Source organism: Xenopus tropicalis, chromosome 7 (assembly GCF_000004195.4).
Source record: "Xenopus tropicalis strain Nigerian chromosome 7, UCB_Xtro_10.0, whole genome shotgun sequence".
NCBI lineage: Eukaryota > Metazoa > Chordata > Amphibia > Anura > Pipidae > Xenopus > Xenopus tropicalis.
In genome coordinates, this window is record NC_030683.2 from 33,343,946 (window position 1) to 33,356,765 (window position 12,820).

General features: G+C 38.9%; 1 long non-coding RNA gene across 1 annotated transcript in view; it reads right to left on the bottom strand.

Moving 5' to 3' along the window:
• Positions 1-12,820, bottom strand: part of LOC105948025 — a 28,696-nt gene that overhangs the window by 15,436 nt on the left and 440 nt on the right. The gene's annotated exons all lie outside the window — the stretch shown is intronic.

Genomic DNA, 12,820 nt, shown 5'->3' on the forward strand with positions numbered 1-12,820 from the left:
ATTTATGACTTTGGTCACCTCCCCTGTAGGCTTCCTTTGGCTTATACTAGCCAACCATCCTTAAGGAAATGTAAACCTTCAAAATAAAAGAATGGAACATTTTTCAGATTTTTTTTTGTAACGCTTTTGCAGTTTACAAAATATCTGTTTTTACACTGCTAATATAATGGATTTGAAACTACAGCACCGCCTGCTGGTCATTTTAGCTGTGTGGCTAGAATATGAAATTAATGAGCAGAGAAGAGTCATGAAAACTAGATATATCATGAAAACTAGCAAAAAAATGTATATGTATGTATATGTATATGTACTGTATTTATGTGCATAAATGTAATGTATATAGCAAAAGTGCTCACAAGAGCATTCCGAACAATGCTAACTTAATTTTATGGTTTATACTTATCCTTTCTGGCAATCACAAGAAAAAAAGATGTTCCTGGTTAACACCAAACCCTGGACAGGCAGGCATTCCTACAGTGCCAGTTTGAGTACAAGACAACAAAACCATTTACTATGGACCCCTCTTGGGGAATTAGGAGCTGGCAAGCCTGCAATCTCTCCTTGACCCATTTTTTAGGCTAATACTTTTTTCTTTTTTTCTACAAATACTTTGTGCCCTCCAACCTATTGCTGAATCACAGGACCCCTGGGCAATCAGTAAAGCTCTGCTACAGGTTTGAGATGATCTAGACCCCTGTAATCTAGGTATATCCAAGTAGCAGGCTGATTATTGAGTATACCACTGCAGTTCTGCCACAGATTTGGGTAATGGGGGCTGCTCATAAAACATGATGGTTCCATACAAAAACGCCAGTGGGACCCTTTGGCATTCTGGGAGCCATAATAATCAGTCAGAAGGTAATGATCTAGGCCTTTAACTGATATCCATGATGTAGCTGTTAGATCCTGCAGTAGGCAAATAGAGTTTATAGGGGATTAAATTGTAATTGCATGTGCATGATCAACATTACAGACCTGCATACCCCAGCTTAAACTGGGAAACTGAGGAGTATCATGGTTCTTTTGAAGCAAGATGAAATATCACACTTTACCTTCAGAAGAATCACAGCGCTGTGTGTTATGCTGACCTCTAACAGTAGAAGGTTAAGCAATCTTTCTTCTTGACTATTACAATTTTGTACTGCTGAAAAGCTTTAGAAACTGGTATGAAAGAAAGCAAATCTCTAGGACATAACATTATTTCCCATCAACAAATTATTACAGCTTCTATTACTTATTGTTATTTTCCAGTCATTAGTTTGGCCAAGGCTATACAGGAAAGCGATTCTCATTAGTTTTCCATTCTGTCTTAGCTGAAGTTTTACTTTACTGAGTACATTATGTTATGGAACTAAATACATTACCTATTTATATGCACGGCTAATTCAGCAGCAAGTACATTATTATTACTGTACTCAGCAATTACATTTACGGGTTTCAATTTTTGTGGTTCCCAAACTGTGTGGCTGGTTCCTCTCATATAGGTTGGCAGCCTGAAGATCAGTCAGATTTAGGGGCACACTGATTGTCCGCTTTCTCTGCAGGTATTTTGTAAAGATGCAGAGGAAAGCAGATCCACTCTTATGCAGACCCCCTGTATGCAGCTACATTGACAGACCTGGCGTCAGCCTGTATGAAGCTACATGAAGCAGATATCAGTAAAAATATGCTCTGTGTAGCTCCATACAGGCCTACACCAGGCTTGTCAATGGGGGCTGATCCACTTTCGTCTGCCTCCATAAAAAAAAAGCCTGTGGAGGAAAGCAGACAATTGACTTAGGGTTAGTTCTAATTTGTTTTCTTAGACATCCCAAGAATCCCAGCATGAAGGACAGTTAAGATATAATATAGGGTGATCCTTGCAATCCTAGATATTCTTAATGTGTGTAATAGGAACACAGATACAGCAAAGTATTATATATATGCTTGCAATCCTGCAGTAATGCTTTTATACAAGCATCCATGGTGATAGGGTACCATTCATTGATGATGCTGTCCCTTAAGGTGCCTAACCCATGAGGTCTTTGGCTGGAGCTGAGTTTGCAGTTGCACACTTGTTCATCAGCCTTCATGCTTCTTTTATATTACAGACAGAAAAGTGTCTACCTCTACCTGTCCATATTGCCTATCTCTAACAGTCCATATCTCCACTTTAATCTCAGGCTTCTTGGCTCCTAGAATAAATTTGTCTGCAGACCAATGACCCAAACCTTTGCATAAAAAGGCTTCCGTGACCCTCATCAACTTGGTCACTATCCTCTTGTGAGAAGAGAAGCTGTCTCCTAACCTGGAAATGTACTGATAGCATGACTAATTCCCTGCACCATATGTGGGGAGTCCCTGCTGCAAACCTAATGTTTCCTGCCTGCCACCAGAATTAATGTGATGGTTGGTGCTGCGCACATGTACTGCATGTGTGCTCCAGATAGGCACTCGGAATTTCATAAATCTCAGCAGTATGTCACATTGTATGCCAATGAAAACTAATAGGTGCAAAAATATACTGGAGCCCTGTTCTTAAAGGGTAGGTAGAAACAGGGTCCAGTGAGGCCAATGGTAAGCAGTTCAATAGAAGATATAGTAATGGAAATGTGCAATGCACTCTTAAAGGGATGTGTAGGCACCATCTCAGTGCATTGAGCCTGAGTCTGAGTTTTCTGCTGATTCTGCTGATCGGCTGCTGGGAGGGGGTGATATCACTCCAACTTGCAGCTCAGCAGTAAAGCATGACTGAAGATTATCACAGCACAGGTCACATGGCTGTGGCACCCTGGGAAATGAAGAACATGGCTAGCCCCATGTGAAATTTCATCTGTATTTTTGAAAAATGGGTTTTAATGCAGGATTCCGCTGGAGAAGCTCTATTAACTGATATGTTTTGAAACATGACAGTATTCCTTTAAAGAGCTACAAACCTTCAACTATTTTTAAATGCCATTAAAATACTTTTCCCTTTGATTACAGAGTTCTTTGCAGCCATCTGGCTAAGCAATCTAGTACTGAGCTTCTAACCAGTGATCTGTAGGTCTCTCAGAGAGGGACACACTACTGTCCCCAGGGCACAAAAACCTATTGGTGGGCTGCAGCAGCCCCCATTACCCAAATCTGTGGCAGAACTGCTCTACCCCAACTTCACCCCTGCACATTTGAGTTATTATTAATGAATCAGTATAGATCTGTGGGGTAAGAAGAGCAAATCATAAAAATAAAGTAAACAAATAATAAAACAAACAAATAAATAAATAACATAATAAAAAAAATAAAGAAGTAAAGTTGAGATTTTGCTGAACACTTCCATTCAGTGCCTTATGTGTGTATTTTCACTAAGACTGTATTAACTCTGTCTGACCTGCAGGCAACGTGAGCTCAAGGGGATGAGGCTTTAGACTTGTTTCCTTAAAAGAATGTTAAAGTGAAGAAAAGAAATACAAATATAAAATATTAAAGTGGTATGGTATAACTTTTCTAACTGATAAGGGGGTGGGTTCCTGGGGGAAGATACAATTCAGCTATAATGGTTGTTTGTATTCCCCCCACATTCTCCTGAGCCCCATGTAAATGTCCTTTCACCCATATATATTAAAATGACTCCAGACTAGTCCTTGCAGTCAGTTGTGTGTTACATCACCTCATAAATTAAATGTACTTGTGCCAACATGCACTCCTCACACTTCCATACTTCCAACATTTGAAAAATGCAAAGGGGGACAAATAAAAATGCTGCATGTGGCGTGGCAAAATCAGTTGACCGCACCCCCTAAAACCACTCCCATTTTTCAAGATTTGGCATGTTATGTAACGTTCAAACACATTTCTGGGGGTTTGGAGGTTTTCTGTGTTATTACAGTTTTGATAATGAAGGTGAAATTGCAGTTTAAGCTGCAAGTCTCTGTTCCCCCAAGAGACCTGTTTAACTTATTAGTTACAATTGTATTGAGTATTCTGGGCTCTCTGCCAAAAGCTACTTATCTAATTAAGTTTAATAAACTTTGTATCTTTTTTGGCCTTGAGTGCAGGAAACCAAAGGACAATAAGGGACTTTTCAATAAGAACCAGGGACTGTGGACTGAGCTGTTAAAACTGGGACTGTCCCATGAAAATTTCATTTAAACGGTCTGAAACCCAGAGCTCAGCTCAGAATGCAGTAGGGGTAGTAGGGGACCAGGCTTTGCTCATTTTAGTTCTTACTAAATATTGTACACAGCGCCATTACCAGCCAGGTACTAACACTCATAATAATTCAAAAATCTGCAACAGTGAATCAGTCTGAAAATGACTGCAGGATTCCTGTGTTTGTTGTGATTTGGGAGCACAGTATTTGAGGTACATGCTGTTTACTGTGCTCGCTAGTACACACATAAGGTTGCTTGAATACAGATATTCATTTGGATATGCCAGTATGGAATAAAGCTGGTTTCAAATCTGCATTGCACCCATTTCCTGATGGAGATACACCTGTTCTTCTGGGAGTTTAGTTTTGAACCTGTCCATACCTAGTTCACTACGGCCATACAGTTGTGTTGTTTTTGGCTGTTCATGCAACTTACATACACTGATTTTTCCTTTTTCAGTCCAATGATTTTCCATTGCCTTTCTGCATATCTCCAATTTTTTTTAAAGCACTCTTCTTGGATTTTCATCACTGTGGGACTTACATATTAATTGACTTGCTCTATACATATGTTTAATTAATGAAGATTGTAGATGGGCCTCTCTGCTCACATTAACATTAAAAACCAATGTGCTGTTAATTTAGCCAGACCATTGGACCATGATAGAGTAATTCGGGTGGGGGGGAAGGGGGTTCGAAGATGATTCAATCTATCTTTTTTTGCAGTCTTTGGACCATAAAGATACTTCAGTGATGATTTGGATTTTGTATTGTGTAATCTCCTTGGTTAATAAACAGCTCGAGTGTTAGCATGGAGATCTGACAGTGTCATAATCTCCTTTCTGAAATTGTGCGGTGTCTGTTCTATTGGAGCTTCTGCTGATCTGCAAATATTCTCCTGAGCACAGTGTGTAATGTGCAGACAGAACCCAAAATTGATCTCTGTACTGAGCTCAGAGCCACATTTAGGAACTTATGGAGTGCACGGCGACCAACACGTATACCTGTCTGCGGAGTGAGTAACTCGGGTCAAAGTGTGCTGAGCACAAGGAACATTTAAGAGCTCAATCCCTCAACTGCTGATTATCAGTCAAGGGAATTATGCAGTGTGCATAGGAGAAAACCAAGGGAGTTTAGTGGGAATGGGGCAATTTGTAAGGACAACACCCAGGCAACAACCTCAGCATTTTATTCAACAACTGACAGAGTAGATGTATTGCTGTATATATTTATATATCATTAAATATACTCCCTACTTCTCTATCAGCCTTAGAACTAGTGCCAGTGCAATTTGTCATCTATACAGCTCACTGCATCCTAGGAAAAGTGAAACCAGTGCCTTGCCTATTCTAACGCCAGCAGTGGAGCTATAGAGAGCATCTATATCATTAGTAAAAAACAGCACCAGCACAGTACAAATATCTAAAAACTCATTATCAAGAAAGTTCTAAATTACAGGAAGACCATCTCCCATACATTGTATTATAATCAAATAATTCACATTTTTAAAAATGATTTCCTCTTTAAAAAAAACAGGACCTTGTAACAAATCCTTATTGGAGGCAAAACAATCCTACTGGATTTATTTAATGTTTAAAGTATTTTTTAGTACGGATTCGGTTCGGCCGGGACCGTGGATTCGGCCGAAACCCAATCCTTCAAAAAAAGCCTGGGTTCGGCCGAATCCCGAACTGAATCCGGGATTCGGTGCATCCCTATTTTTTAGTAGACTTAAGGTATGATCCAAATTACAGAACACCCCAGGTCCCAAGTATTCTGGATAACAAGTCCCATACCAATGTAATATCAATCAGTGTTGGCGTTACAAAGCTGCATTTTTTTCAGACACGGTATTGTAGCTTAATCACTTTAAAACATACATCCACCTTGGATAGATAAAAATAAATGAGTAATGTGCTATTTGTATACATTCTTGATTATGGTGTGGAGCATACAATGTTCTGCATATAAGCTCATCTGTGCACAAAGCAAACAAACTCCAGAACAAAAGATGCTGTGCTAAACTTATGTAACATTTGTTTGGCTTAATAGGGGTATTATCACCAGGCTAGTTTGGGCTTAGAGCATGTGTTACATGCAACCCCCTTTCCCAGGATGGGCCTCCGCTAAGTGGGAGCTATGTCAGGGGCTAGATGGTGTTGTTGAACTACAGCGCACACTGGTGTTGTGCAATAGATTGAGATAATAGGACGCCAGGAGCTCTTGCAGAATAACTGGATAATACTTTATTGGACAAGGCACATACAGAATAGTGCAACAGGGTATATACTCACAGTCACAGCAGTATAGGACTTGGTCACAATGGAATACAGCAGATGTGACACTTTAGGAACAGAATATCCCACTTGGAGGATGCACAGGGGATTAGCTGATACCTGAGATGAAGACCTTTCAGTAGGGAGTGTTCCAGCCGACTGTGGTCCAGGGGAGAGCTCCTAACCAGGTACCTGGCGTCTAATAAACCGGTCCCTAAAGAACGACAACAGAGCCAGGGTAGGCTAAACCCTTTTACAACTCCTGGATGGGGCTATTAACTGCCCTTGCTAAATAAGCTATCTGAACTCACCACTCCTAGAGGGTGCTATTACATAAAACTGACTGTGCTGGCTTTACCTCGTTTACGGGGCCCTGTCCCCAACTTATCACTAGGGTATGAGGTCCCCTAGGGCACAAAATGGCTTCTGGGCCTATGTCTGGTCCAGGCTCAGTTGGGGCTCTGCCTAGGACACAGCATGCAGCCAAAAGAGGAAGACACTCCTCCTTGCAAGACACTATATGGTCTGCAGAGGGAGTGGTCAACCTGGACTAAACCTATAGGGAATAGCTTAATAACTGTAACCTGAGTGTAGAGGGCTCTGCCCTATAACAGTACAGATATCAAAAGTAGGGATATGAAACCATAGGGCACTTAACCCTATGGGTCCCTACACTTACCACTTGCACGGTTCTGAGGGTTCTTGTATTTTTGGAAAGCTTTTCTGAGCGCATGGGTTACAATCAATCACAGTGCAGCCAACAGTGTGCAGCGAGGCCTCAGCGTGCAAGCAGCACAGATTATAGAACACCTCAGACTGGAGATAAGGGAAAGCAAATCCTTGCAGGGTGCACTCAGTTTATAGAAACCCTCAGACCCAGCGGATGGTGCTCAAAGACTAAAGACTCTGTATAGTCCACCATTAACAGATTTAAGTGTTCAAAGAGATCTAAAGCGCTAATGATATTAAAGGCAATTATTATTATATATAAACCATTTAGCCATTTAGTTCATGGTGCAAAGGCCCCTTTTCACTTTTACAATTGTTCCACTCTCAGGGTTGCCACTAATGGGCTGCGTTTAGCCATGTTTTCAATGTTTCGTGACAAGGTGCTTGTCATTTTGAATTAAAAAAAGTGTGAAAAGCCTAGCTTTAGTTTTAACACCTCTCTCAAGTATAACATTGGCTTCATTGGTGAAATAGCATCAAGATAACAACATGCAATATTCTGCACACACATGCCTATACTGGCACTTAGCTGGCAGACTCCTGAGACTCCCCTGCTCAAACCTGGAGCTCACAACTACAAAATAGATTGGCTATATTATATTGACAGGATGAACCCCAAAATAACAAGGCTGTTATCCCGTTCATAGGAAGTATATCTCAACCAATTTTTGTACAATTTATCTACTAAATTGTCCTCCTTCAAGGTACATGGGTTGGGGGAGGGAAGGTTATATCATAATGGCAGAACAATACTTGGAATTGTGCCTAACAGTTTTGGAAATTCTTGATGGACAAAAGGATTTCTAAAGACATAGTTTATAGCTGTCAGGGCTTTGATATCTTCTGTGGGCAGAGTTATTTCATTCCTATGTGGTTTTTAAAGGACTTCTGGCAGCTATACTGCAGGAATAACCACAGAACAGTAACTGGGAGGAATTGCAGGGATAGGTGACAGTTCATTAATTAAAATGCAGTGCAGAAGATTACTTAACTTACCAACTCTTGACATTTACTATGTCTTTTATCACTGCCCTCTCTCTTTCTGTATTCAATTTTAATTAGGTTATATATTATTAACTGCCGTGCTGCTATGTAATATGTGTTGAAACATTTAAATTATAACATTAGAGCAAATATCTCAGCTGTCAGAAACAGTATGTACTGTAGCTTGAGTGCCACACTGGAGACTGGGGTATATGTCAAATAAAGTGCATAAGGGACTGGATCATCTGCCTCTCTTGGCTATTGGGAACCTTGAGGGTTTCTGAGATAATGCCAACCTTAGTGCTGGGCCCTGACTTTATTATTAAAGAAAGAAAATGCTTTAAACTATACAATGAAGACCAAGCTATTGGCTTTTGCCCATATTTATCTATCTATCATCTATCTATCTATATATATTAGGCATCAGATTCATTAAGGTAAAGTGCTAAGGATTTGCCGAATTGCTGAAAAATCTCTAGAAAAACAGCACTGTGTTACACACTGTTGTATAAATACAGAATAAAATTATAATTAAATATGTACAGCGTGTGTATTCTTACAAAAGTCAACAGTTGTAATCTGTGCATCTTGGTGTCACTTATGTCACATAACTACTATAAGCATATCAGAAGTAATCTTGGATTTTATATGGATTCCTTAAAAAAAAAAAAAAAAAAAAAAATATATATATATATATATATACATAAATAATATATATAAATAAATAATATATATGTAGTTCTAATTTATGCAATTCATTTGCCCATCTAAGTCTTCTATTGGTTCTAATAGAAAAAAACATCTATTCTAGGTATTAGACCTGAAATTATTATAAAGATGTTTATAGTTACGCCCACGCACAAACATATAGCTAATTGGGATGATAGCAACTACATATGAATATCTTTACTAATGTAAACTCCAATTAAATGCTTGTGAATTGTATATTGTTGTATCAATATGAATATGTAGCACAGTTTTTTCAGCTGAAACAATAGGCATGCCATTCTTGGAAGATACCATTTTTCGACAGAAAAGAACCTCATACACATTACTCCTATACATTATAGTTTGTTGAACTAGATAAAGGTTCTGTGAGTGCACACTGTTTGCCTCCCATGGAAACTGATTTCCCAAAATGGCTTTAGGGCTTATTTACAATTTACCAAGGAGCAACACTTTACATTCCTAGTGAGGGTACTGAGTTGGACACTGCCTTCGTTCAGTAGATGACCATGGCTCTCTGTACAGAATTATCAGAGATTCTTAACTATTAGTCAGGATCCAATGCCCAAAACCCCTTAGTTAGGGTCCCTATCTTAAGAAAAAGACCTGTGCCTGTATGTTCATTAAACAAATTCATTTTTAAACATACTCATATATATGGAATATTTTCACTTCACATAATTTTGCAGTTTCTTTGGCAGATGCACCTGCAATTCAGTGACAACCTTCCTATGACTCTTATTATTATTATTGGATTCAATAGACATACTTGTCTTAATTGTTTCAATTGTGGCACTTTACATTCCATATACTTTGAAAATGTAGCTATTTTGCCTAGCTCTTATTTATAGAAATCGGTATCAGTATACATAGAACTATACAACAAGACATGCTTGAGAAAAGAACAGTATCTGGGGAGTGAGAGCTTAAGGACTGCATAAGGCAAAATGGGATGAATTGGCACTGGGTAGGTGGTAATTGGTGATGCCATTTGCTGTGTAGCTCCTGGATAACCATCCTGCTCTAATTGGCAGTAAAGAGCTCGGATAGAATAGAAACTATTGAAAGCAGTTGTCTTAAATAAATGTACATATGCACTATAGTGGGAAGAAGCTGGATAACACAGCCAAAATTGCTGAATATGTATCACAACAAAAAAGCATTGAACAGGGTAGCCAGCATCAGCTGTGACTGAACTGCAAATCTACGCTGTCTTTAGTAGAGGATAAACTATTGCCAAACTGGCTTTCCATGGCCCCATTATTATGCACAAAAGGTGGAGAATGGAGAAGCTCTGGACTAAGGTTATTACAGTGGCAACTAAGGGGCTGCAGGCTGAGCAACAGTGATATAAAGTACCAAGATTGCAGTGCGGCTCAGTGGGTAGCATTACTGTCTTATGTAACAGCTCTTTTACACCCGATATATATATATATTAAGGATCATTTACTTCTGCAAGCTCAGTTGCATTCCTGCACTTTCCCCCGCAGTGAGTTGCATCTTAAACCCCTTTTATTAAAGGAATACTGTCATGGAAACATGTTTTTTTTTTTTTCAAAACCAACCAGTTAATAGAGCTTCTCCAGCAGAATCCTGTGTTGAAATCTGTTTTTCAAAAACACAAACAGATTTTTTTATAATTTATTTTGAAATTTCACATGGGTTAGCCATATTCTTTATTTCCCAGGGTGCCACAGCCATGTGACCTGTGCTCTGATAAACTTCAGTCACACTTTACTGCTGAGCTGCAAGTTGGAGTGATATCCCCCCCCTCCCTTTCCCCCCAGCAGCCGATCAGCAGATCAATGGGAAAGGAGCGAGATAGCAGCTCCCAGTGGATATCAGAATAGCATTAAGTAGTAAGAAATCCAAGTCCAGCTTACACGGGAGTAGGAGAAACAATAGGTTACCTGAAAGCAGTTCTAATGTGTAGCGCTGGCTCCTTCTGAAAGCTCAGACTCAGGCACAATGCACTGAGATGGCGCCTACACACCTATATTACAGCTAAAAAAATACATTTGTTGATTCAAAAATAACATTTTAAAAGGCAGAGTGAATTATCTACTGTGTAAACAGTGTAATTTAGAAATAAAAAGGATACCATAAAAACCATGACAATATCACTTTAAGACTGGGTGCCCTCCTAGGTGTCATTTCTGGGGATTCATCTAAATATTTATATTTTTAAGTATGCCGGTGTCTTGACAATATCTTCTGTATGTCTCTCCACTGGTTACTAAAGGTGCTAATAAAACTAGTAGGGTTTTAGCAAATCTTCTCATATAGAATGTTTAGCCCGTTTTCTATCCTTTGTTTACACTGACATTGTAATAACCTCTCTTTTGAGTTTTTAACTTTGTGCTCACTGCCCAAATATTTCTTTCTTCAAACAGTTTCTGCAAATTTTAAAAAATGTCCCTATGGGAACCAATAGCTTAACATTATTGACATGATGGCTACAGAAATGTAAGATGGAGTTGGTGGTCTCTTTACAAAACAAATCCATAATTGTTGGTTCAAGAATAAAATTTTAAATGTTAGAGTGAATTATTTGCTATGTAAACAGTGTAATTTAGAAATAAAAGGTAAACCATAAAAATCATGACAGAATCCACTTAAAGTTACTTGCATCAAAATGTGCTCTCCGCCACTCAGTCCCTTATACTTTCTGTTCTGAATTGGGCGCTACTGTGCCTATTGACGCAGGGGACCCTGTATCTACCGCCACCTCCTGACCAGGCAGTAGCTTCAGGGTTCCCTTCACACCCAGCATCAATAGGTCCACTTTCACCTAAAGAATCAGGTGGAGATGCTACTTGCATGCTGAACACCAGAAATGACATAGGCATCTTCCACTCAGTTGCATCTGAACTGCAACAAAATGTACAAGCAGTTTGCGTTAACTTAGGCAAATTGGATCAAACTGCATTAGGCATATCACAATGACACTGGAATTCTGTTGGGGAAAACATTGCAGTATGGAAAGAAAACATGGCAATTACAATTGAAATTGCACTTTGCTCGCTGCACTTGCAGACGTAAATGAGCCCTATAAAGTGTAGTCAGTTGTCAGAGAAAGTTATCCCTACTGCAATTACTCAGTTACTAGTGTTGCTTTTCTCCCTGAGCTGCCAGAGGTGAATATACAATGACGTGACATTGAGCTTCTTACACTTTTCCTACCTACAACTGGTACATTACTAGGGGCCAGTGTGTGTGTGTGTGTGTCTGGAATTAGTCCTGCTCAGACCCCCTAAAAATAATTTTGCTGACACCTGAAGTTAATAAAGCATGGGCTGAATGTTTTTTTGCCATTATGTTGCCTACATAGAGCTTATACTGAATGAGGCAAATGGATCAGCAATGCAAAACCATCTGCTGGTGGAAACTGGCACTGCATCCTGCATCCTGGCTCAGCCTCTGTGCTTCCTGACCTACAGCCTCCCCCAACCACTGCCCTGAATCCTTCTCTGTACATTTGCAAGTAGTTACATACATATACACACATACACTCTCTCTCGCGATGTATATATATATATATATATATATATATATATATATATATATATATATATATATATATATATATATATATATTTATGTAGAAAGAAGTCCAAAGGGTGAACACCATTACTAGGAGTAATAAACCGTTAATGTTGTTGTATTTACATATTTGTTTGACAATTCTTTAAATCATAGAAATATAATTTTTTTTTAAAAATAAAAAACTGTTATCAATGCTTATGCCAGAATGGAACATATGGAACATCTTCCAAAAAACTGAAATGGTCATGTCCCACAACCAGCAACAATATCTGATAACCTTAAATGATCCATCTGCAGTAGGTATTTACTTTAGGATGCTACATATATTGCACATCAGTGCATCAGTGACAGAGCTGAAAAAAACACAAATGTATTTATTTTTTATTTAGATAAAATCTAGAAAAATATTTATATATAGTCAAAGTATTGCTGTTCATAATATAAGTAG